The sequence below is a fragment of the Ochotona princeps genome, chromosome 31 (assembly GCF_030435755.1).
Source record: "Ochotona princeps isolate mOchPri1 chromosome 31, mOchPri1.hap1, whole genome shotgun sequence".
Taxonomy (NCBI): Eukaryota; Metazoa; Chordata; class Mammalia; order Lagomorpha; family Ochotonidae; genus Ochotona; species Ochotona princeps.
Window position 1 is genome coordinate 8,116,795 of NC_080862.1, and position 22,362 is coordinate 8,139,156.

Here is a 22,362-nt window from a genome sequence, read left to right on the forward strand (position 1 = left end):
GCACCCATGTGGGAGGCCTGGAAGACGCTTTTGGCTTTGGCCTGCCGCAGTCCTGGCTGGCTGTACTGGTCATTTGGGGAGCGAACCAGCAGATGGAAGACCTCTATCTCACCCCACCTCTCTATAATTCTCTCCAGTAAACCAATCTTTTAAAAAAGTGAAAGATGTATCACCTAAAAATACTATTTTTCATTTTTGCCACATTATGTAAGTTTGATTAAGCTTTACACTACAACCAAAGTGATTTCCAGGGGCACACATACTCAATTTTCCCATCTAACTAAACTTAGCATTTTATTGCAGTACATCTGTTTCCCAGCAGATTTTTTTTGTGGCACTTTACAAAATGATCATCTCATTACTGTTTAAAATATTAGCAAGGGTAGTTCCTACATATGGATGGCAACAAGTTGAGTGTCTAAGGATCCCCATGAATTTGAGATTCATATTATATGTGTTTTTCATTGTTCTAAATTAAGCCCAACCATGGTGTCATTTTACATACCACAATGTTGGATGAAGCTAGCAATTGTTTATTAACCACCAATGAAAAAGACACAGAATTACAACATAGCAAATACTGAGTCAAGTATTAACATGGCGAACAGTGAATATGATTTGTTGTTTTGGCAATCATAGATAAATACTTAAGCACCAAAATAGTTTTCTCTAAAGAGATAATTTCACTGCTTTCTTGGCTGTGATAGGCAGGACCTAAATAGGAACCTAGGTGGAACTTGTCAGCACAAGCACGACTTCGCTATGGCGTAGGTGCTACCAAGTGTGCCACTCCAGTGTGTGCCTCTGTCATGCCTTATGCGGGGTTGAGCATATAGACCACGTTATCGGGCAGGCAAGGGATTTAAACTCAATCATTGCTTAATGAGCTGCAGGTTCTGCCAATTTTATCTCAGGGTCTGTGTCAGGCGCCTTTCCTACATACCGTTAACATTTAAAAGTTGCTCCTCTACCCCACCTACTAACTTTAGCACTTATAAGCTGTGTGGACCTTTGGTGAAATGGATGCTCCTTCACCATAAAGATGTGTTGGAAGTGTGTAAGTACCGGAGAGCAATCTAGGATGCATTGTGGTGTTTACACAACACAGGTGAGCTAATGATTTAAAGATTTACATTTAATGCCAGATTCCTCAGATGTTAAAAAAAAAAAATCTTTTTTAATGCAATACTTAAAAGACAATCTGATACTATCGACATGACTCGAAGTTTGAAAAAAAAAAAGCTGGTTTCCGTTTATTTCAGTGGTTTGCACAGCGTCGAACAGATCTGAACTCGAATCAAGCAGTGTATGGAACTGATTTGGGGTCAGGGGGCGGATCATTAACGGAAGAAAGATGTCTTTTTATTGTTGCTTGTTGAGGCCACAGCTAGAAATCACAGTCGCGATCCCGCCCGGCCTCCGGTGCTGGGGAGGGTGTGTGTGTGCGGAGGGGAACGCCACACAGCTTTCCGCCCTCCTGCCTCTCCTCACCGAGCGCCCCGAGCCAGGCCCACTTCCGCCCCGAGCCCGGGCCCCGCGGCGCCCCGCCCCCCGGGCGCGAGAGTGGCCGACTGTTCCCGCGATGCCGCGGGAGCGCGCGAAGTGTGTGTGGGGGGGGGCGGAGGAAAGGCTCGCCAGCCCCCAGAGTGCACCGCGGGCACGTGTGTGGGGTGTGTGCGCGCGCGCGCGCCGGGCGATCGCGGGAAAATTCTCTCTCCTTCCCTCCCCCTCAGGGAAAGAAAAAAAAAAAGTCAAAACAAAACTCAAAAAAAAAAAAAAAAAAAAAAGGCCAGTCAAGAAGCAAAGCCAACATTTTCAAGCCACCACAGAGCCCGGGCGGTGGCTTCCTTTCCAGCCCCTGCCCAAACTGCTGAAGCAGCTCTGGCGAGGACCACCCGGTAAGAGCGAGCCGGAGGGGCCACAGCCCGAAAGGCAGGCGGCGGCCTCCCTCGGGGGGTCTGGCCGACACGTCAGCCCGGCTCGGCAGGCTCGGGGGGAGGAGGAGGCGGCCGAGTGCGGGGCTGGGGGGTGGGAGGTGGACGGGAAGACTCGCGAGAGCCTCCATGGCGGCCCCCGCGCCTCGAGGTGGGTGAGCCGGGCTCCCGCCGGCAGGCGCCCAAACCCGAGCGGGCCGAGCCCGCGGGGCGGGGCCTCGGCTCGAGGGGGCGGAGCGAGTCCGAGGGGCGGGGCCTCGACTCGAGGGGTGGAGCCGCGGCATCGGGGGCGGAGCTCGGCCTCGAGGGGGCGGGGCCGGCGCAGGGGTCGCGCGGGAGGGGGAGCCCCGGAGCCCTGGGAGCTGCAAGTTGGCGTTTGGGTTCTTTTTGTTTCGTTGAGTGCAAAGCAATTACGTATGTTAAAAAAAAAAAAAGCAGAGGAACCTAGGTGAATTTCTTGGATTTGGGTCCCTGGGAGCTTGTGACACGTTCGTTTCTTTCAAGGCAGCAACCCTCTCTCCCTCCCTCCCCCCCCCCAGCCCCACCGCCACCCCCACATCCACCCCATCCCCTCCCCCGACCCTGTCCTCTCCGACCCCGGGGCCCTTGGGAGGGGGCGAAGCGTGGTCGTCATTCGAGGAGCCCTGGGCGCGGCTGTTCTCCCCCCACCCCCGCCCCTCGCCTTTCTTCCCTGGTCGGGAGGAGGGTTCGGCTGGGCGATTGTCTCCCCCACAGCCTGTTATTTGAACGCGTTCAGAACCCTTGACTAGTTTTTTTTGGGGGGTGGGGTGGGGTGTTTGTTGGCTTGTTCTTTTGTATTATTAGTATGGATTTTTTTTTTTTCACGGTGGGCACTTTAGCAACTACAAGCGCTCTCTGAGCCTGATGTAAGGGCCAGTTGTTAGACGAGGGTGGGGATTTGGAGTTTGGGAAACACGAAAAGTTTGGGAGCAGAATATGAAGGAAAGAGGCCTAGAACTTTCCCAGCCAAGATCTTTATGTGCCTGGGCTTTTGTTTGAATCCGGAATTGTTTGAAAGCTGCTGGATTGGTGGTTTTGTGCGAACCTGTGGCCTGTTGAATGCCTGCAAACGGTTTTTGCGCATTTACTCAAATGAGCACAGCACCTTTGGGCCACCCTGGGAGGAAGGAGGAAGATGGGATTGTATGTGGGGAGCTGGGAGAGAAAGTGTGTGTGCTCGTTGTGACGTTCGCCGTGAAAGTTAAATCCAGTTGAAGTTTCTCGTGGAAATAAGCACGGGAGGGGGGAATGGCTTACGTTTATACAGAGGAAAGTGCGCATTCAAAAGAAAAGTTGTTTTCCTTCTATCAAGGTCCGCTTTCACTTTAAGAGTTAGGGACGGTTTCTTCAGATCAGGCCAGAGTATACTTTCGAATATTTGTACATTTTAATTCAGTCTTAAAGATTTCTTTTTTGTGAAAAACACCTAGGCCTCAGAGAAATCCAATTTCATGTTCCTCCTTTTTGTTCTGTTTTCTAATGAAAAACCTTAACTTGATTGGTTGGCTGGATGTGAAAGATGTGCTGTGGCGTGTGTATCTAGCTGTGTGAGCATCTTAAATGCTCTTTCTAACCAGTTCCATATTTCAGCAAGTAGTTCCAGTGACAATTATACACATTTTGTACTTACGCAAACCAGCTCCAGGGAGGCCAGCCTCACCCCTAGAAAGTTGGATTGGTTATCTGGGCCACAGAGCCCGAGGAATCTCACATGAGTGGTGGGCCAAGCTGGTAGTGGTAGGACCTCAAATCAGGCTAGAAATCAGCACCACAGTTTTTTTTTCATTTTACTTTAGCCTGGGATATGTATATTCTCTGCTTATAGATCCTGCATGACTGACTTTTTAACATGTAACACTTAAAGGCACAGTGAATTTTTATTGCAAAATACAGAAGTGGAGCAAAAACAAGAATTGAGATAGTGCATATCTTAGGAATTTTTTAAAACTAACTATATAATATCTGTGTCTGGACATTTCCTATAGATGAACTCGTAAAATCCCTGCTGGCTCTGGATTCTTTCACTGAACATGCTGTTTTGAAGGCTTGGGTATAGATATGTGTTTGGACTTGGTTAGAAAGGCTTTTGCAACATTATCTGGGCTGTTTTATTAAGCTCTTCATAAACTCTACTGCATAAATAGAATTCATTTCCCTGTAAGAGCAGTCACGTAGGGGGCTATGCAGCATTCCTGGTTTTCAGTTACAGGCGGGCAGAGTTCACGTAGAGATCACCTTGTTGAAGAAGCTGTACTTTCTGCTTTCTAAACAAGTGGCTCTTGCAACCACAGGGAACTTTTGGAACCACTCACAGTTCATGATTTCAGTTTAGAGTATTGACATCACCTTAACAAGTTTGTGGCGAGCAGGCCTCCCAGCTGCAGCTGCAGGCGGCCCTCGAGTGCTCTGTGTCCCTGTGGAGGGGCCTTCCTGGACTTCACAGATGTGTGAATTCCTAAAACAGACAGCTGCTGTATGTGGAGTCTAGAGACGCCTCCATCTTGTAGCCTGTGTTAGTAGTTTTTGTTTATTTCTGAATTGTGTTCCATTCTATGCACATTCACGTTTGTGGACGTTAGGTTGTGTCTAGTTCTTGGCTGTCCTCAGTAATGCAATGAACATGGACATTCACATGCCAGTCTTGGGATATGTTTTCTTTGGTTAATAGATGCACGTGAGCTTGTACGGGTCTCAGTATGCATTTATGGTGGCAATGACTTTTTTCAGGGTAGAACTGTAGACAAAGAGCTGACTCTTCCCATTGTTTCACGATTTCCTTAGTCTGGTTCCAGCTTTTTACCAAAACGATCCTGCCAGGGCCCTTTTTCTCTCCTCGGTCCATCTTCCCTCCAAATGATGACACCAGTATTAGCCAAAATCTACACTCACACTGTATACACTATTGGCAAGAAGGCTGTGCATGGTGCAGGGGATCTTTGGAGACCCTGGGTATCCGTGTGTAGTGGCACATGCCAAGCTCTGCACCAAGGTGCCTCGCCTTTCACGGGCAGCGCATGGCATGGCGCTGCCGCCTTCGGCCACTGAGCGGGCTCTGCGCTGTGGACAGGGCCAATTAGAATCTCTTCTGCCTCCTGCGGCCTTGGAGCGTGGGAACCTTCCAGCAGAGCAGGTGCACCCGGCCCCTCGCACGCGCTTTCCCGCCCTATCCAGCACCCACTGCACTATGTTTTCTCCCCTCGTGCCCATCTGCGTTCTGGGGTGCTGCTCCATTCGTAGGAGACAAATTGGTACCACCACTGGTGCGTTGTGTCCATGAATGCAAAAAGTTTTTGGTCAACGGTCCTCTCATCCATTTCATGTTTGAACTAATTGATGTGATCCATCGTTGATGTGAAGTTGCCCATTCTTGGTTTCTCCTCCTCGGTGGACAGAATAATTCCGTGTTGTCCGTCTTAGTGTCTGCGCATACGCACGTCTCCTCCAGCGTGGCTTGGCCGGCCGGCCGCGAGTTGTGCTGTCACGCTCTGCTTCTGCTCCGGCTCAAGTTTCTAGTGCCCGCTTCGCCAGCGCCAGCATCCCCATGAGGCATCTGCGCTGCCACTTCAGCATGAGCCTCGGAGGGCGGGGCTTCTACAGCGCCTGCCACTGCGGCGTCTGGCTCCTGGCATATGCGCTTTCTGCGCTCCAGAGCCACCCGCTCTGCGTGTGGCTTCCCCAGCTGGAGGCTTGCTGTAATCTATGGCGCCTTGGGCTCCACGGTTTTACCCAAGCATCGTAAAGGCACTTTTGTAAGGGAGCTTCTGGTGGGACACCCTGTACTGCATGGCTTTTCCTGGTACCCTAGAAGATAGGTTTCTGGCAAGGTTTAAAAGGAGATTCTCCGAACGTTATTTAATGAGCGATGCTTGGGTCTGTCAGAAAAGCACAGAGCTCTTCTTGGAGAGCAGGATGTTGCTCAAACCTTTATCTATGCTCTAGGAGTGGTTACTTCCGCATTCATCTGCTGTTCTTAAATTCTCCCGAATAGCCAAGCCATTGTTACTCTAATCCCAGAATGGTGATGTTACTGACTTTCCATATTAAAATTGCTGTATAACACTGTGTAATTTCTCCTTCATTATTGTGTTTGTATTGATTCATTTTCTTTGCTTCTGGATTTTCAAGAAAAAATGGGCTGACATTGAGGCGCAGTAGGCCAAATTTCAGCCTGTGCTGCTTGCGTCTTTCATGGCTGCAATTCTGTTCTTCAGTTGTACTCCAGCCACACTGTTTCCAGTCCAGCTTCCTGCTCATATGCCTGGGAAAGCAGGGAAAGATGGCCTCGGTGGTTGGGAGGTAGGCATGGAATTCCAGGCTTCTGGCTTTGAGGCTGCTGCGGCCATTTGGGGAGTGAACCAGTGGATGCAACATCTCTCTCCCTGTCCATCTCTTACCCGGTCCGTGCCTCCCTGCCTCTGTAACTCTGATTTCAAACAAATAAACCCATCTTAAAAATAGTGAACAGTGAGATTGCTTTGCCTGTTTATTTTCTGGAATTGTGAAAGTAAAGCCTAGGGTTCTGCTTGTTTCTCCTTGTGCATAATCAAAGCAGTTGTTCGTGAGTTGTTGCAATGTAAAATGAGAATTGGCGTTTCTGTTTTTGAGACTTTTGAAAATTAAAATTTTTTTTTTTTTTTTTTTTTAAAGATTTTATTCATTTTATTACAGCCAGATATACACAGAGGAGGAGAGACAGAGAGGAAGATCTTCCATCCGATGTTTCACTCCCCAAGTGAGCGCAACGGGCCGATGCGCGCCGATCCGAAGCCGGGAACCTGGAACCTCTTCCGGGTCTCCCACGCGGGTGCAGGGTCCCAATGCATTGGGCCGTCCTCAACTGCTTTCCCAGGCCACAAGCAGGGAGCTGGATGGGAAGTGGAGCTGCCGGGATTAGAACCGGCGCCCATATGGGATCCCGGGGCTTTCAAGGCGAGGACTTTAGCCGCTAGGCCACGCCGCCGGGCCCTTGAAAATTAAAATTAAAATTAAAATTGATACAGGTAGTGAGAAGCAGTTGGGGAAATGGAGGGCAGAGGAGAGGATAGAGTTGGCCAGTGCTGTCCGGCTCGGGCTGGGGTCTCCGTGGGCTGAGCTGCCTGTCTGGGTCCCATGACCCTCTACCCGTGCTTTGCATTTGCCGTATTTCTGGGGCTTGCTTTTTCCATTTTGTTCTAGTGGGTTAATGTTGATTTTGTAATATAAAGTCCGCATCATCTAAACATGTATGTTTGATCTGTTTTACTGGAATCTGAGCTAAATGGGGTCTGCCATTCTGGTAATGACTCCTAAGACACTTTTGAAGCTGTTGCTGATTTCTCTCCCCCCCTCTCTCTCTCTCTCTCCCTCTCCCTCTCTCTCTCTCCCTCCCTCCCTCTCTCTCTCTCTCTCTCTCTCTCTCTCTCTCTCTCTCTCTCACACACACACACACACACACACACACACACACAATTCAGCACATACTCTTTTTATTTTATTTGAAAATCAAAGGTACCCAGAAAGAATGAGAAACAGGCTTCCTCCATCAGTGGTTCACTCGCCAGATAGCTGTAATGGCTGGAGTCGGGTGGATCTGAAGCCAGGGTCAGGAACTTCTTCTAGGTCACCCACACGGGTGCAGGGGTCCTATGACTTGGGCGATCCTCCACTGCTTTCCCAGGCCACAAGCAGGGAGCTGGATCAGAAGTGGAGCTGCCAGGACTTAAACAGGTGCCCATATAGGGTGCTGGCACTGCAGATGGAGGCTTAGTGTTCTGTGCTGTAGTGTTGGCCCCTACTGTGTCCTCTTAAGAGTTTGTGTGACCCCTTACTTGGTGATGTTCAAAGGTTCAGAAAGCTGAATTCATTTATTTCTTCATAGAAATTTGGACATGCTGCTTAACTTAGTGATTCCAAATATCCTGCTGAGACTAACTCCTTTTGGTTGTTTTCATTTTTTTCTTGTTACTGCGTTTCATGTTGTTGGCTGAGCCTCCACCTGTGGCACCAGTGTCCCATATGGGCGCCGGTTTGTGTTCTGGTGGCCCCACTTCCCATCCAACTCCCTGCTTGTGGCCTGGGAAAGCAGTGGAGGACGGCCAGAGCCTTGGGACCCTGCGCCCACATGGGAGACCTGGAGGAAGGTCCTGGTTCCTGGCGTGGATCTCTCCAGCTCCAGCATATTTGAAGAGTGAACCCACAGATGGAAGATCTTTTATCTCTTCTTCTCTTTAAAATGAAAATTTAAAAAAAAGTTTTTTTTAAAGGAACAGTCGCTTTATAAGGCCTTGTTCTTACCCTTAATTTCACCACTCTGTTATACAGTGTTCTTAGATTTTGCTGTAAATCCACTTCCTTTTTCTCTGTCCTTACACACTGTCAGTCATGGTATTGTCTTTTTTTTATATATGCCTGTTTTCACAGTTCTATCTGATTCAGCTGTTTTGCTTGTTTTTAATTTTCAGCCATTCTTGTTGCAGTCCAAGGATGTCCTCCAGCATTGTTTTTCCCCTTCTCCTTTTTAGTAGGGCCTGGATTTTCCTTCAGCAGTCATTGTACAGGCTTTGGGGACCCTTGACCGCGTCATGTCTCCCTTCTGGGGTGGACTTTGGTCTGAGTAACTTGTTTTCTTTGCTTGGTCACAGTCATTGGTTAGAATTGTGCATAAGCTCAAGCATCCGAGATCCTTCACTTGGAATGGCGGAACAGAAACTTGTGCCTTGGGGATGCTCTGGTGTGTAATGTGACTTCTGTACTGGCTGAAGCTATTTTGCTCTCATGAGGGAAATAGGATGAGAAGGTGGATCAACTATGATATTGATACTATTTGTAAACTTGCTGATTTCTTGAAGCAACAAATTCCTCTTATTGGTCTAGCTAGTTTCAGTTGACGTAGCAGAGGCATTTGGTGCTTACTAAGTATGGATGTCCTCCTGTGTTTCCCTGTTGATTTGCAGTTAGGTGGGATCATGTGGCTATTCTAACCAGCAGACTTTCAGCAGGTTATTTGCAGGTGAAAGAATTCGGTAGCAGTTGTGTGACCTTCTAGCTGTGTCTCCTTGTTCCCATATAGAGTGCTGGCACTGCAGCAGTGGCTTGTTCCGGTGTACTGCGTCACTGGTGCCCTGAGCACAGGCTTCTGAAAGTGTGAAGCCATTTATTAGTGCTATGATACCGTGTGCTGTGTTTGTGGAGAAGCCTTTTCTGCAGTAGCTGGCACCCAGAAAAGCCTGTGTTGCCGAGCCTGGTCAGAACCACTAGATTCTTCCTTATTACGGTAAAAATGTTGGCAAAGGCTGTGAACTTTTTTGCTTGACGATAAGTGTTTTTGATGAATTAATATTTTCAAACTATGCAGTAAGTTTTGGGAGTAGCAAATATAAATATTTTTATATGAAGTACTTGACAAAATATAATTTATCTTACTTTAATATTGAAGAGTAATTTGAGAAAGTGGCAATTAAAACATCTTGAATTTTGATAGTGACAGTCCTTGGAAAGTATTAAAAGTGTTAATACAACTGTGTGCTGTGTGTGTATGTGATGTATATCTAAGATTGTTCTGAGTGCTTTTGGTGTGAAAATTAATTTCTACTTTAAAAACTTGATTTTGAAATAATGTTTTTAGATTTTAAGAATTAATATAGAGAGTGCAGACTTAATGTAGTTTATAGGTAAAATTCTCAGGATGTAATATTACTCCCTCCTTTCATTCCTTCCTTTTAAAATCTTTTGTGATATAACCTTTAAAATTTACTTTATCGTCAGTGCTTAATGGCTCCCTAAATAAGGAGTTCAGCAAGTAAAAAGTAGAAAGACTGCTGTTTGTCACAAATATAGATAAGGACTGTAAATGTCATTTTTCTTTCTCCTCCCTGATTTTAGGTGGTCGTTCATTTGCATTTTGTCGGTGTAGAACAGTATGTATGCATTTTCCAAAACTGGATCCAAATGGAATGACGTGGTTTGTTTTCTTTTGTTGTCTGGTTTCTTTTACCAGGTACAATTTTGAGAGTTGTCCATGCTGGGAGCATTTATTCGTAGTTTGTTGTTCATTTTGTTGATGAATAATATTCCGTTGTTTAGCTATACTGCCGTGTTGTTTTGGTTCGTTAGGTTTTTTTTTTTTTTTGGTCAATTTATGAACTTTGGGGCAGTTTCCAGTGTGAATGTTTATGTATACATCTTTGTATGGGCAGAACCTGGGAATGAAAGAGGCTGGTTTGTAGAATAGGTGGGTGTTTAATTTTTTTACATAATTGCTAAATTATTTTCTAGAATGGAAATTTTACATTGCTGCCAATAGTGCATGAGGATTTCTGGTTTCCTCTCCAGTACTCAGTATGATCAGTCTTTTTATTTTTATTTACTCATTCATTTGTAAGTGTTTATTTTTATCTACTTGAGAGAAATAGTGAAAGCATAAGCGAAGTGCTTTGGGATACTGGCGTCTTACCCCACTACCCCCCTATGCCACAATACTGGCTCCAGAAGCTGGAAACCCTGAGTGGCTTTGAGGTGGGGAGAGCCCTGTCAGGCTGCCCCACATGCCCTTACATTTCAAGCACAGTGTCTGATGGAGAAACAACAGCTCACAAAATACACTTGATTCTGGCTCTGGTGAAAGTTCTCCTCCAGCATGAAATAGGAGCTGCATGACCTCCTTAGATTTTTTGGTAAAAGAGGCATTTGCTGTTGGCCAGATCAGTTCTCTTGCTTGACATAATTAAGATAATAGTTAATAGGAAAAAGCAAACTCCATTGAATGCATCAACAAGAATCATGGTGTAATTGAAGCTTTAAATATGCAATTTTCAGCATGGACCATTAAAATTAAAGCATTAAAAAACCATCACCAAAGTTCTTTTCAACCTTGTGATAGTTTTTGCAGTGGCCTTGTTGGAGAGCAAACACGGTGGGGTTAGTAAAGCAGGGCAAAGATCTGCACAGCAGATAAGTTTCCCGTGTGGTTTTTTTCAGTTGCTAACATTTAAACCCTGAGAGATTTCTCTTAGAACAGTGTGTGTTTCCAGCTTCTAGAAAGCGAAAGCAGGCTGACACTGAGCTCGCAGCAGCAGCTGGCGGGAGCCAAGCCCTGGCTGTCTCCTTTGGACACTGCTGTGTTTTCTAGTTGCCTCGAGCCCAACTGATTGTTTTACTCATTTAATTTATCCATTATGGATGTTTGAATTTATGACCTTTGCCTAGAGTAATTTACAAACTTTTGAATCATTTTGAAATGCACTCAGTTGTCAAGCTGACACTTAGAAAAAAATGAGTCGATCTGAATAAATTTTCATACTTACTAGGGAAATCAATGTAGTAATCAGTGTGCTGTCGGTGAATTGACAGTTTCTTATCTGTAAGAAAACAGGTTATTATTCCTGAGCAGCATTTACACTTCAGAAATCAGAGCATTGATTTTTTAAAAGAATGCATGGATTTAATAAACATTTTTAAAAAGTACTTTATTAGCAAATAAAAGATGCAGAGAACAAGCTTCCATCCATTGGTTCACTCCCCAAATAGCCTCAACTGCAGAAGTTAGGAGTGTGGCACTCCATCTGAGTCTCTCCCATGGGTGACAGGGACCCGTGCTCCGGGGCCATCTTCCCCTGTCTTCTCAGGAGCATTAGCAGGGAGCTGGATCCAAGTGGAGCAGCCAGGACTGAAACCAGCTGTCCTTGGAGCTGCCTACCCTGCTGTGCCCCAAAGCCAGTCTTGGGTTTCTTCCCCCCCCACTCCCCCCTGTTTCCTTTGTTTTCTTGGATTGTTTCAAACATGACTTTGGTCATCAGCTCTCATAAAAGTGGTTTCTACTTCCCAAATTATTTTCAGATTGATTATATGTGATTCTCATGATTAATCTTACATTCAGAAGTAAGATAAACATAAAAAAATGAGACCTTTTCAAAGATATGAATTTGGCCCAGAATTAGGTGGTTCCCAAAAGATTGCCCAAAAGAGGATAGCTTCTGAAGAATTTCTTTGGTTACCTGTGTTTGTGCAGTTTTTAAATGGGTCTTGATTATTATTGCTTGATAGCTTTTTCGGTAATCAAAAGAGTTGAGCATTTCTGGTTACCCGGACTCAACCCATCTGAGCAGAAAGCATTCACCTTCGATAATGACTTCTTTTTGAAATGTTTATAGAGGAGGAAACTGAGGTTAGTGGCAAGGCTCTGCACTGTTACCCAGGGAAACTAACTCCTGTCTGGTGTTCTTTTCAGCAACCCCATGTCCAAGGGTGACTGAAGCTTCCTATTGAAGCATTCCTAAGCAAGACTTTGGCAGGCTTTTTTGTTGCATCTTTTTACTGTGTAAATAGAGGCATTAGAAGAAATGAAATTTTTGAATGCTGCCTAGCCACTTTCTGCTTGGTAATGTGCCCTGGAACCCTCAATGAATGCCAGCAACCAAATTAGATCCACAGTGTATTTGATATGCATATCTTTCCTCCAAACAAAATTTGAATTCCACAAACACAAACTGACTCATTTTCCAAATGTTTGTATATGAATGGAAGTTTTTGTCCTATCCTTCTGTAACCAATACCAGAAGACTTCTGAGGATCCATGATGCATTTGTTGTACAATGTTAATCCAAAGCAAAACTTTATATTCTGACCAAACTTGTAGCTGTGGAGAGATACTGAACTCATTTCCATTGATCAGTACAACATGTTTGTACCAACCAGATCTGAAAACTGTGTAAGGAGTGCCATGCTCTAAAGACCTTATTACCGTTGTTGTAAACATAAGTGCAGCTGTTACAAATCTAGTAAAACCTCAGATTAAACAATTCAAATTTACTGAAGATGACATTCCAGACCCATTTTTTATAATGTAAACACTCTGGGACATGCCTTTGAAATGAGTGCAATTGTCATTAATATTAATGCCACTGAATCCAAGACTGAGAAGTCATTTCTTTCTGAACTTCATTTTCACTCGTAATTTTGCAGTAAAATCTGCTCTCAGTCTGAAGAATGGTGTTTATTCACAGCCTGAGAAAAATTTGATCCTGTTCCTCTTGAATTGTGGGAATGCAGAAATACAGTGTAAATATTTTATTCCTCATGGTCATGGAACTTAAATAGGTTTGTTAGAATTAAATTTGGCAAAAATTAGCTGTTAATGAAATGCAATTGCATTGGTCAATGAAAAAACAAAAGGACATTAGCATAGTTGCTTTCTAAGGACTGTATTGATGTAACATTTTTCAATGATTTGTTCAAGGGGAGGATTTTACTGAGTTCTGAGCATATTGTGGTTTTGTGTGTCAGCTAGGTTGGGATTAGACGAACCTTCAGAACCTGCACTGCTCATTGGTTCTCCTCTCCTCTTTCCACTGACTTGGACAACTGGGCAGGATCAGTGGACCATATGGCCGTTTTGTAAAGCTACTTTCTGTGCTCTGTTTTCCTAAATCTTTTGTTGAATTTAGGAGTGTATGCAAAGGTTCATTAGAAATGCTGAATGAACTCTGCTTTAGCCATCCCCCTATTTGTGCACACACACATACGTGTGTGTGTGTATGTGGTATTTTTTGTTTGCTTGTTAAAATTCTATTTGTCAAAGAATCCATTTGCTTTTACTGACTTTCTTCATTGCACTCTGACCTCCGACTCATGCAGTGGAGAAGTTGTGATTATTACAAGCTGGCCTCAGTACTCTAAAGAGTGCTGACATTTGTCAAGAGTTGAATCCCTCATTTATGACTTTGGTTTTTTCTGATTAGAGCTTAAGCCACACATCATCAGTTACCTGGTTGGAAAACTAAAGTTGGTACTGTGAAAACACAAAGTTAATATGGTAGTATCTTACTCAGAGGAACTTTCATTCTTATATATTGATGAATATTTTGTTCAATATAGCTTTATTCAGATATACTTCATACAAGCTGCAATTGGACCTGTTAGAGAGTACAGTGTGAGGATTTTTAGTATGTTCATAGTTTTACAACCAAAACTACAGTGAATGTTAGTAATATTTTCATCATATGAAAATTGAAATTCCCTAACTCTGAGTGGTCTACCTCCCTCCCATTGTCTCCCTAGGCAGTCCCCCATTTTCTGTCAAATGTAGAGAACTTGGATATTTGCATTAACACAAGATACCACAAAGCTGCCATTGCCTTTGCCTCACCTTCTTTTTAAACTTCCGTTTCCCTTTTTATTTTAAGAGATCTTAAAGGTTTCCTTTAATTCTTTTGGCATCTATTTAAAATTCCTTACTTTGAAAAGGAAGTCTGGGTAGATACAAAAAGCCCCTTCCTTTCCTGTTTATGAACTGTTTTGCAGCTGTCTTGGATTTTTCCTTCACTGTAATCCATGCTTCTGTCTTTCTCTGATACTGGATCTGCCGTTTACTAGGTTCTGTCTTGGCAGAACACATCCTGTAGCATCTCTATAAAGCAGCGTGTTAGGTGAATTATTTCTGGTCACTGCCTATGTTTTGAATTTGGTGATGTTTGAATTGTTCTTCCCATTGCCTCCCAGTTTTTATTCTGGACTGTGTATGAAATCTTAATTCAAAACAGAGGCAGACATAAAGTACAGTAGTGAAAGCAGTATTTATTTAAAGTACAAGAATGAATACACATTCAGGTGAGTGGGGCAAGCCCATGAAGAGAGGTAACTCCTTGTGAGATGACCAGAAAGAAAGGATTGCCTGTGAGCAGAGAGTGTGAGAGAAGGCCTGAAAGGCCCCCCTGCATGTCCAGCGGACCCTTTCATGGGGAAGGGGAAGGTTCTGTGATTGAATACGTAAGTGGCAGGTGTTAGTGCACATGTGTATTCTGGGAGTTTCGTGGTATATCCACTTGGAGTTCTCTGTACATGTAGACATCATGGCATCCCTTTCCTGGTGCGAGGGGAGACTCGGGTACCTCATGCCAAAGTGCAGGCACTGGGTTGGTATGGGAGAAAGCAGAGTTAAAAGTTTGGGGCTAGAACTTTCTGACTTAATTCCTATCTAACTCCTTGCCTATTCTGGGCCTCATATCAGTCACTCTTGATAATTTGTGTGGAGTGAACTATGATTGGAAATTACTTTCCTTTAGGATTGTGACAGCATTGTTCCACTTCTGTCTGACTTTGATCATTTCATGGCGATACGCCTTTACATGGATCTATTCTCATTCGTTGTGTTGAGCACTTGGTTACCTTTTTCAATCTGGAAATGCCCATCTTTGGACTTATTTAGATCTGGTCTTTAGCATGCTAAGTAAGGGTAAATAAAATGAGATCCTAATCTGATGGGATATGTGGCCTTATATGATGAGGTACAGACCTTTCCCTGTCGTGAATCTGAGAAGAGGTCATGTAATAACACCTCATTAACCCAAGCTTCTAGGTCTGCTTGGTCCTCTGCCATACCTCAGTAGCCATGAATGGCTATCTGACATGAACTCAGGTTAGAAACAGTGCCTCAGCTCCAGTGACCATGTTTCTTATGTTCAGAAGCCACACATGGCAGGTGCTTGTGGCACTGGATGAGCCAGAGATGGCACATAGGATATTGCAGAAAATCTGGCTGCACAGCCCTGCTCTAGGTGTTGCCTCACACCTTTGCCTGTATGTTTGCTCAGTGAGCAGTCCTGAGCTTTTCTGGGATTAAGGCATACTTAGGAATATTAGGCTTCGGAGAGGGCATCTTTTAAAGTCTGATTGTTAAAGGTGAACAACTACAGTTGCAAACTCGGCCGAAGTGTCTTGTGTTGTGTTGAATGTGTAAGAATCCTGTGCTTACCACACTCTGCCTTACACTGTGTGCCTGTAGCATGCTCCCTGGAAGAGCTGCCCTCCGCCCCTGCCGGGCTTTCTCATAAGGTTAAATTACAGGACAAGGTCTCCAACAAGTATGCCTTCATACTCTGGCCCTCTTCTCCTGTCTTTTCTCTCCCGGCTGGCTGTTCATTTGGCCCATGCCGGGAAGGGGGTAGGTGCAGGCCACTTAGCCGGAAGTGGCAGTGACTGGGCTGTCATGTGAACACTGACTAGTTTGAGTAAGCAAAGGCAAGTAGATGAAAGCAGCAAGCATCCTGAGGTTATTAGCAATCGGTTGTTTTATGGGATAACAAAAAGTATGACGTTGAACAAAAGGAGCCCTACTCCCCTTGTCTGTCCAGTCTGTCTTTAGAGCATCAGCAGAGCAACCCTGGGAGGTCAGTACTGTGCCACTGCCTGAGGCAGGTGAAGCTGACAGTCACAGAAGAGCGAAGTGATACTTGGGTTCGGACTCCTCTGTGGGTCTTCAGAGCCTCTGCTTTTCCCGTCCTACTGCAGCTGGGGTTGGGCAGAGCTCCTTCTCTGCCACGTGAGAGCAGCTCTCCCAAAGCTGCACTCTGTCCACAGGGTTTGTTTGCAAGTTCATTAAAGGATTTATTATTAAATAAATAAATAAATAAATCTTTAAAAAATAATACATTTATCAGTCAGCGTCTCAGGGCTATGGAAACCATTCAAGTAACACCCTCAGGGCCCGGCGGCGTGGCCTAGCGGCTAGAGTCCTCACCTTGAACACGCTGGGATCCCATATGGGCGCCGGTTCTAATCCCGGCTGCTCCACTTCCCATCCAGCTCCCCGCTTGTGGCCTGGGAAAGCAGAGGAGGATGGTTCAAGGCTTTGGGACCCTGCACCCACATGGGAGACCCACAGGAGGTTCCAGGTTCCTGACTTCGGATCGGCGCAGCACTGGCCATTGCGGCTCACTTGGGGAGTGAATCATCGAACGGAAGATCTTCCTCTCTGTCTCTCCTCTCTGTGTATCTGACTTTGTAATAAACATAAATAAATATTTATATTAAAAAAAAGTAACACCCTCAGAACACTCTTCCCCCACAATGGGGTCTCAGGAGTGCCGGTAAAGGACTGCCTCCCATCCCTGGGTGTTAATGTAGTCTGACAGCAAGAAGCAGCCTCTTCCCCAACAGACACACGAGGGAAATAAGAACTGAAACGGTCTCAGCCACCTGCCTCAGTGCCTTGCCTCTCCCCACCTAATCTGAGGTCCACATGGGCGTGCAGCTCTCAACTATATAAATATTAAAAATAAGATAAAAAATACTGTTGAATACATCTAAAAATTGCTGAAATTTTCATTTTATTCAAAATGTACAGGAAGGAAGAGAGCAAGTGAGAGGTGACAGGCACACAGAAAGAGGTATTGCATCCATTGATCAATTTTCAAATGCTGGCAACAGTCCAGGCTAGACAACAGTGTTGGGCGGGGCCGGGCAGAAGCCAAGGCTAGGAACTCAGTCTGTCTCCCATGTGGTAGTATTGCAAGAAGAGCTTCCTGCTAATGTGCCTGGGAAAGCAATGGAGGATGGCCCAAGTCCTTGGGCCCCTGCTACCCATGTGGGAAACCAGGATGGTGTTACTTATGCCTGACTTTTGCCTGTCCCAGACCCAGCTTGTGGCGACATCTGAAGGCTGAACCAATGGACGGAAGAGCTCTTCTCACAGCTCCTTTTCAAATAAACAAATAATTCTTTAACAATGACAGCAAAACCCTATCAAGTGAATTATCCTTTGAGGAGAAAAAAAATTGCTGACAGATATTGGTTTGATGTAATTAAAAAGCATCAACAGCAAAAATACAGGGACAGATATTCGGCCTAGCGGTGAAGATGCTGGTTGAGACACACGTGTCTCATATTTAAGTGCCTGGATTTGCTGCCTGGCTCCAGGATCGAGTTTCCTGATGATGCAGACTCTGGGAAACAGTGGTGATTGCTTGAGTGGTTGGGTTTACGCCGTTCGCATGGGAGGCTGGTGTGAGCACCCTGGACGTCGGGGGGGAGAACTGGCAGATGAGCGGCTGCGTGCTTCTCTGTCTCTCCCCTGCGCGTCCCCTGCCTCTCTGCTTCTCAAATCAATAAAAATGGTGAAGAGGCACTATGTTGCTTTTCAAATCTGTTAAATTTTTTTCACTTCATCAAGATTTTTCTTTGTTATTCAAAAGACATGGCATTTGAATTCTCTACCATTTTCTGAACAAGAAGGAACCTTGACGTATTATTGTGCTTGTATCACCTTCTGCGTGTTATTTTGAGTTCGAGTTTGAAAGTTTTACTGTAATATACAGTCAACCCTTGATATTCTTTGTTATTGATCTTTTAAAAAAATGAGTTTATTGGCACCTGCATTGTGGTATATCGGGTTAAGGTGCCACCTGCAGTGCTGGCATCCCGTATGGGCACTGGTTGAAGTTCTAGCTGCTCCACTTCTGATGTAGCTCCCTGCTAATACGCCTGAGAAAGCAACAGAAGATCGTCCAAGAGCTTGGACTCCTGCAGCCACATGGGAGCCTGGAAAAATGTCCTGGTTTCTGGCTTCAGCCTAGGTTAGTCCCAGCATTGTGGCCATCTGGGGAATGAACCAGTGGATGAAAGATCTCCTTTTTTTTTCTGCTCTTTATGTAACTGACTTTCAAATAAAATTTTTTAAAGGAATACTTTATAAGTCTGATATATAAGATATATCTATACATATGTAATACATATGTCTTGATTTTGTGGACAAATTTGTACCCATCAATCACCACTCTCAAGGCCATGAACATATCTGTCTCACCCTGAAGTTTTTTCTTACATTATTATTATTATTGTGTGTGATGAACATCCTTAACATGATCTGTTTTTTTCCTAGCAAATTTTAAGTATACTTGTAGACACTAAGCGGTCTGTAGTACAACTGTAGAACTCATTTTTCTATAGAACACACTTTATACCTCCTTGTTTCCACATCTCGGCTCCTGGTAACTGGCACTCGCTTGTTGCTTCAATAAGTTTGTTTTAGATGGCACATACTCATGAGTGCCTGCACTATTTTTCTTTTTGCATCTGGCTTATTTCATTTAGTATAAACTCCATGCAAGTAGCAAATGACAGGATTTCTTTTTTAGGGCTGAATAATATTCTGTTGTGTATGCACAGTTGTATGCACACAAATATTTATGAAAATTTTAAAATCTCATTTACTCCAGCTACTTTGATTCTTTCCATGGGGATATCCAGTTTTCTTATTGTTTAAGGGACTGTGTTCATTCTCCACTATATATTCTCGGTGCCCTTGTTACATGTGCGTATAATTAGCTGTTCTGTTCAGTTGGTCCTGATGTGTGTTTGTGCCAGTACCATGCCATTTTGGTTGTAATACTACTCGACCTCTATAGTGTATTTCGAAATGAGGTGGTGTGATGTCTTTCGTGTTGCTGTTTTTCTGTAAGATTGCCTTGTGAGGGGGCTGATGCAGCTGGTGGCTTTAGAGGCTAGTATTCATTTACCGTTTTGAAAATTCTCCAGCCCTGCAGGATTAAGACTAAATTTCCTCTGTTCAATTTATAAATGGAACAACAAAACCTGGGTGGCAACACATCTGTTTGTAGCATGGTTTGCTAAATAGTTTAAGCCCACTGTTGATTCCTGCTGCTCAACAAAAGGATTTCTTTCCAAATCTTATTGCTTATTGACAGTGCACCTGGTCACCTTAGCGCTCTGATGGAGATGTACAGTTAGATTAATGTGGTTTTTGTGACTGCTAATAGTATTTACTCTGTGGCCATTGGCTCAAGGAGAAGTTTTGGTTTTCTTGTCTTGGGTGATACACTTTGAGAAATATAATTAGTAAAGCTATAACTGCCACAGATGGAGATTACTTTGTCAGAGGAACTGGATGCCACAGAGAAGCCTTTTGTTATAGGAAGGGTAAATTAATGTGGCAAACTTCACTGTGTCTTAGTTCCAGAATTTGTCCCAACCACTGCAGCTTTCAGCAAGCAGCACCCTGGTTGAAATTGGCACCCATCAACATTGAGGCAGAACACCACCCTAGCAACAGATTAGGACTCCCGAAAGTTCAGACTGATTAGCTCTTTGATCGATCAGATATTTTAGAATTAAGATAAGTGCTTTGTTTTTGAACATAATTTTATTGAACACTTAATATATTATAGTACACCCTAAACAACTTCCTTTCTTTTAATTGGGGGGGAGAATGAGAGAGACGTGAAGAGGTAAGTAGAGCTCCGATCTTCCAAAATGTGCAGAATAGCTGTCCCAGCTGAAGACAGGAGCTCAGTCCAGGCTTGCCTGTAAGTGGCTTGACTCCAAACCCCATGAGCCATCACCATTGTTCTCCCACCTCTAGCAGGATTAGGAGGAAGAGCCAATGACTGAACTCCAGTCCTCTGATATGTGACCTGGCTGTGTTAATAACTGAAGGCTTAATTACTAGGCTGGATGTCTAGCCCTGAAATTTTTGAACTTTTTGACTTTTTTATTCATATTTATCTTAAAATGCACTTTGTATAGCTATGTTTTTCTTTTACTACTTTATATTTTTCCATAAACTTTTTACCTAGTTCTGAACAGTTTTTATTTTTTACTAATTTTTTTTTTGATTGGTTCGAAAACCAACAGAGAACACACATTTACATAGCCCTATTCAGGGTCAAGATCACCAGGATCATCAGTCGACACCTCACATCTCATCTCACTTAGGGTCCTGCCTCATCCAGTATAACAATGTCTTCTGGGAACTGCTGAAGGACCTGCTTCCGACCCTTCCAGAGAAATAGTCAAGCTTTTCAGTTGACTTCTTTCCTTACAGATAAAGTACTGTAAGCACTTCTCTGTTAAAGTTTTGAATGTTCTTATGACATTTTTTAAAATTTGGAAATCAGAGCTACAGAGTGGGGGTGGGTGGTAGAGGGAGAAAGAGAAAGATTGTAATCTTCTGCCCACTGATTGTCCAAATGATGCTGGTGGCCAGGCTGGGCCACGTGGAAGCCAGAGCCTGGGACTCCATCTGAGTCTCTTGCCTAGCTGTGGGGCCCATGAGCTTGGGCCAGACCATGCTCTGCTGCTTTCCCAGGAGCATGAGCAGGGAGCTGGGTTGGAAGTGGAGCAGTGGTGGAAGTTCATTGAGGTCTGCAGGCATCTCTCCCTGCACTGTTAATTTTTCTGAGGGTGCTCACCATCTTCACTTGCAGTTTCCTTTCCTTTTGCCTCTTCTTCAGCTCTTTGATCAATGGGTGTTTGGATATTTTCAGCTCTGTTGTAATGTGTAGATGCATAGCCACAGATGTGGTCTGCTGTTGACTGAAGCATTATCATACAGTGCATGACTGTGTGCTGAAAGATATGAAGAAGAAACTTCTTTTTTGAAAGATTTATTTATTTTTATTGGGAAGTCAGATATACAGAGAGGAGGACAGACAGAGAGGAAGATCTTCCATCCACTGACTCACTCCCCAGTTGGCCACAACGGCTGGTGCTGAGCCTATCTGAAGCCAGGAGCCCAGAGCCTCTTCTGGGTTTCCCACGTGGATGCAGGATCTCAAGGCCTTGCGCTGCCCTCAGCTGCTTTCCCAGGCCACAAGCAGGGAGCTGGATGGGAAGAGGGGCTGCCAGGATTAGAACTTGAGCCCATATGGGATCCCAGGGCGTTCAAGGCGAGGACTTTAACTGCTACACTATTGCTGCAGGCCCAAGAAGAAACTTTTCATGGAAATACTCTGTAAGGAATGTGGAGAATGGTTTTGAAATATCAAACATTGAAGGCACTGCTGATGAAATAACTGTTAGTGTCATTAACATTTGATTCCAGTATTATAAAACATGGTCCTCTCCATAACAGAGTTCGTGGGAAGCCTTGATCAATCATAGTGCTATAGATAAGTTTTGTCTTGAAGTGCAGAAGCTGAGAATGTTATAGACTGGAAATGTACTCCATAAAGGGACAACAATGGAAATGAAGTGTTGAGGAATGTGAATAAGCTATAAGTGCTTAAAGCTAAAAAGGGAAAATGATTTAGTATTTCTTCTTAAAAATGTATTTGTCAGAACTGGTATTGTAGGCCAGTTGGTTAAGCTGCCACCTGGGCATGTGCGTGTGAGTCCTGTCTGGTCTGGCCCAGCCCTGGCTGTTGTGACCCATTTAGGGAATAGAATGGATGGAAGCATGCACCCTGTCTCTGTTGCTCTATGTAACACTGTCTTTCAAATATATAAATCATTTAATTAAGAAAGCATTTGTTTGAAAGACGGGGGGGGGGGGGGGGAGGGAGAGGTAGAGAGGAATAGGAAGAGATAGAGACTGATTGAGCCCACCTGCTGGTTCACCTCCCAGAATGCAGAAAAGGCCAAGGCTCTGCGCTGTGGCAGGCAGGAGCTGGGAACTCGTCCTGGGCCTCCGTATGATTAATACACCCACGTGCTGAGCCTGTCAGTTGCAGAGGACGTGGAGGCAGCAGTTGAACCCAGGCCCTCTGATGGGGATTGCAGGCATCCTAAGCCGGGCCAAATGCCTGTGCCTGTGTGTTCACCCATACCTTAAGAAAGCATCTACTATTCTCTATGTTCTCTTCTTCTAATATCTTCATGTGATGGTTTAAAACTGTCTCCCATATCTTTTTTCTTTTGT

At 44.5% G+C, this 22,362-nt stretch overlaps 1 protein-coding gene across 1 annotated transcript in view; it reads left to right on the plus strand.

Annotated features, from left to right (window-relative positions):
* The first annotated feature begins 1,875 nt into the window (after positions 1–1,875).
* Positions 1,876–22,362, plus strand: part of FANCC (FA complementation group C) — a 212,376-nt gene continuing 191,889 nt past the window's right edge. The window contains exon 1 of the mRNA XM_058657361.1: positions 1,876–1,898. The gene's annotated coding sequence lies outside the window, so the exon portion shown is untranslated. The remainder of the gene's footprint in view (positions 1,899–22,362) is intronic.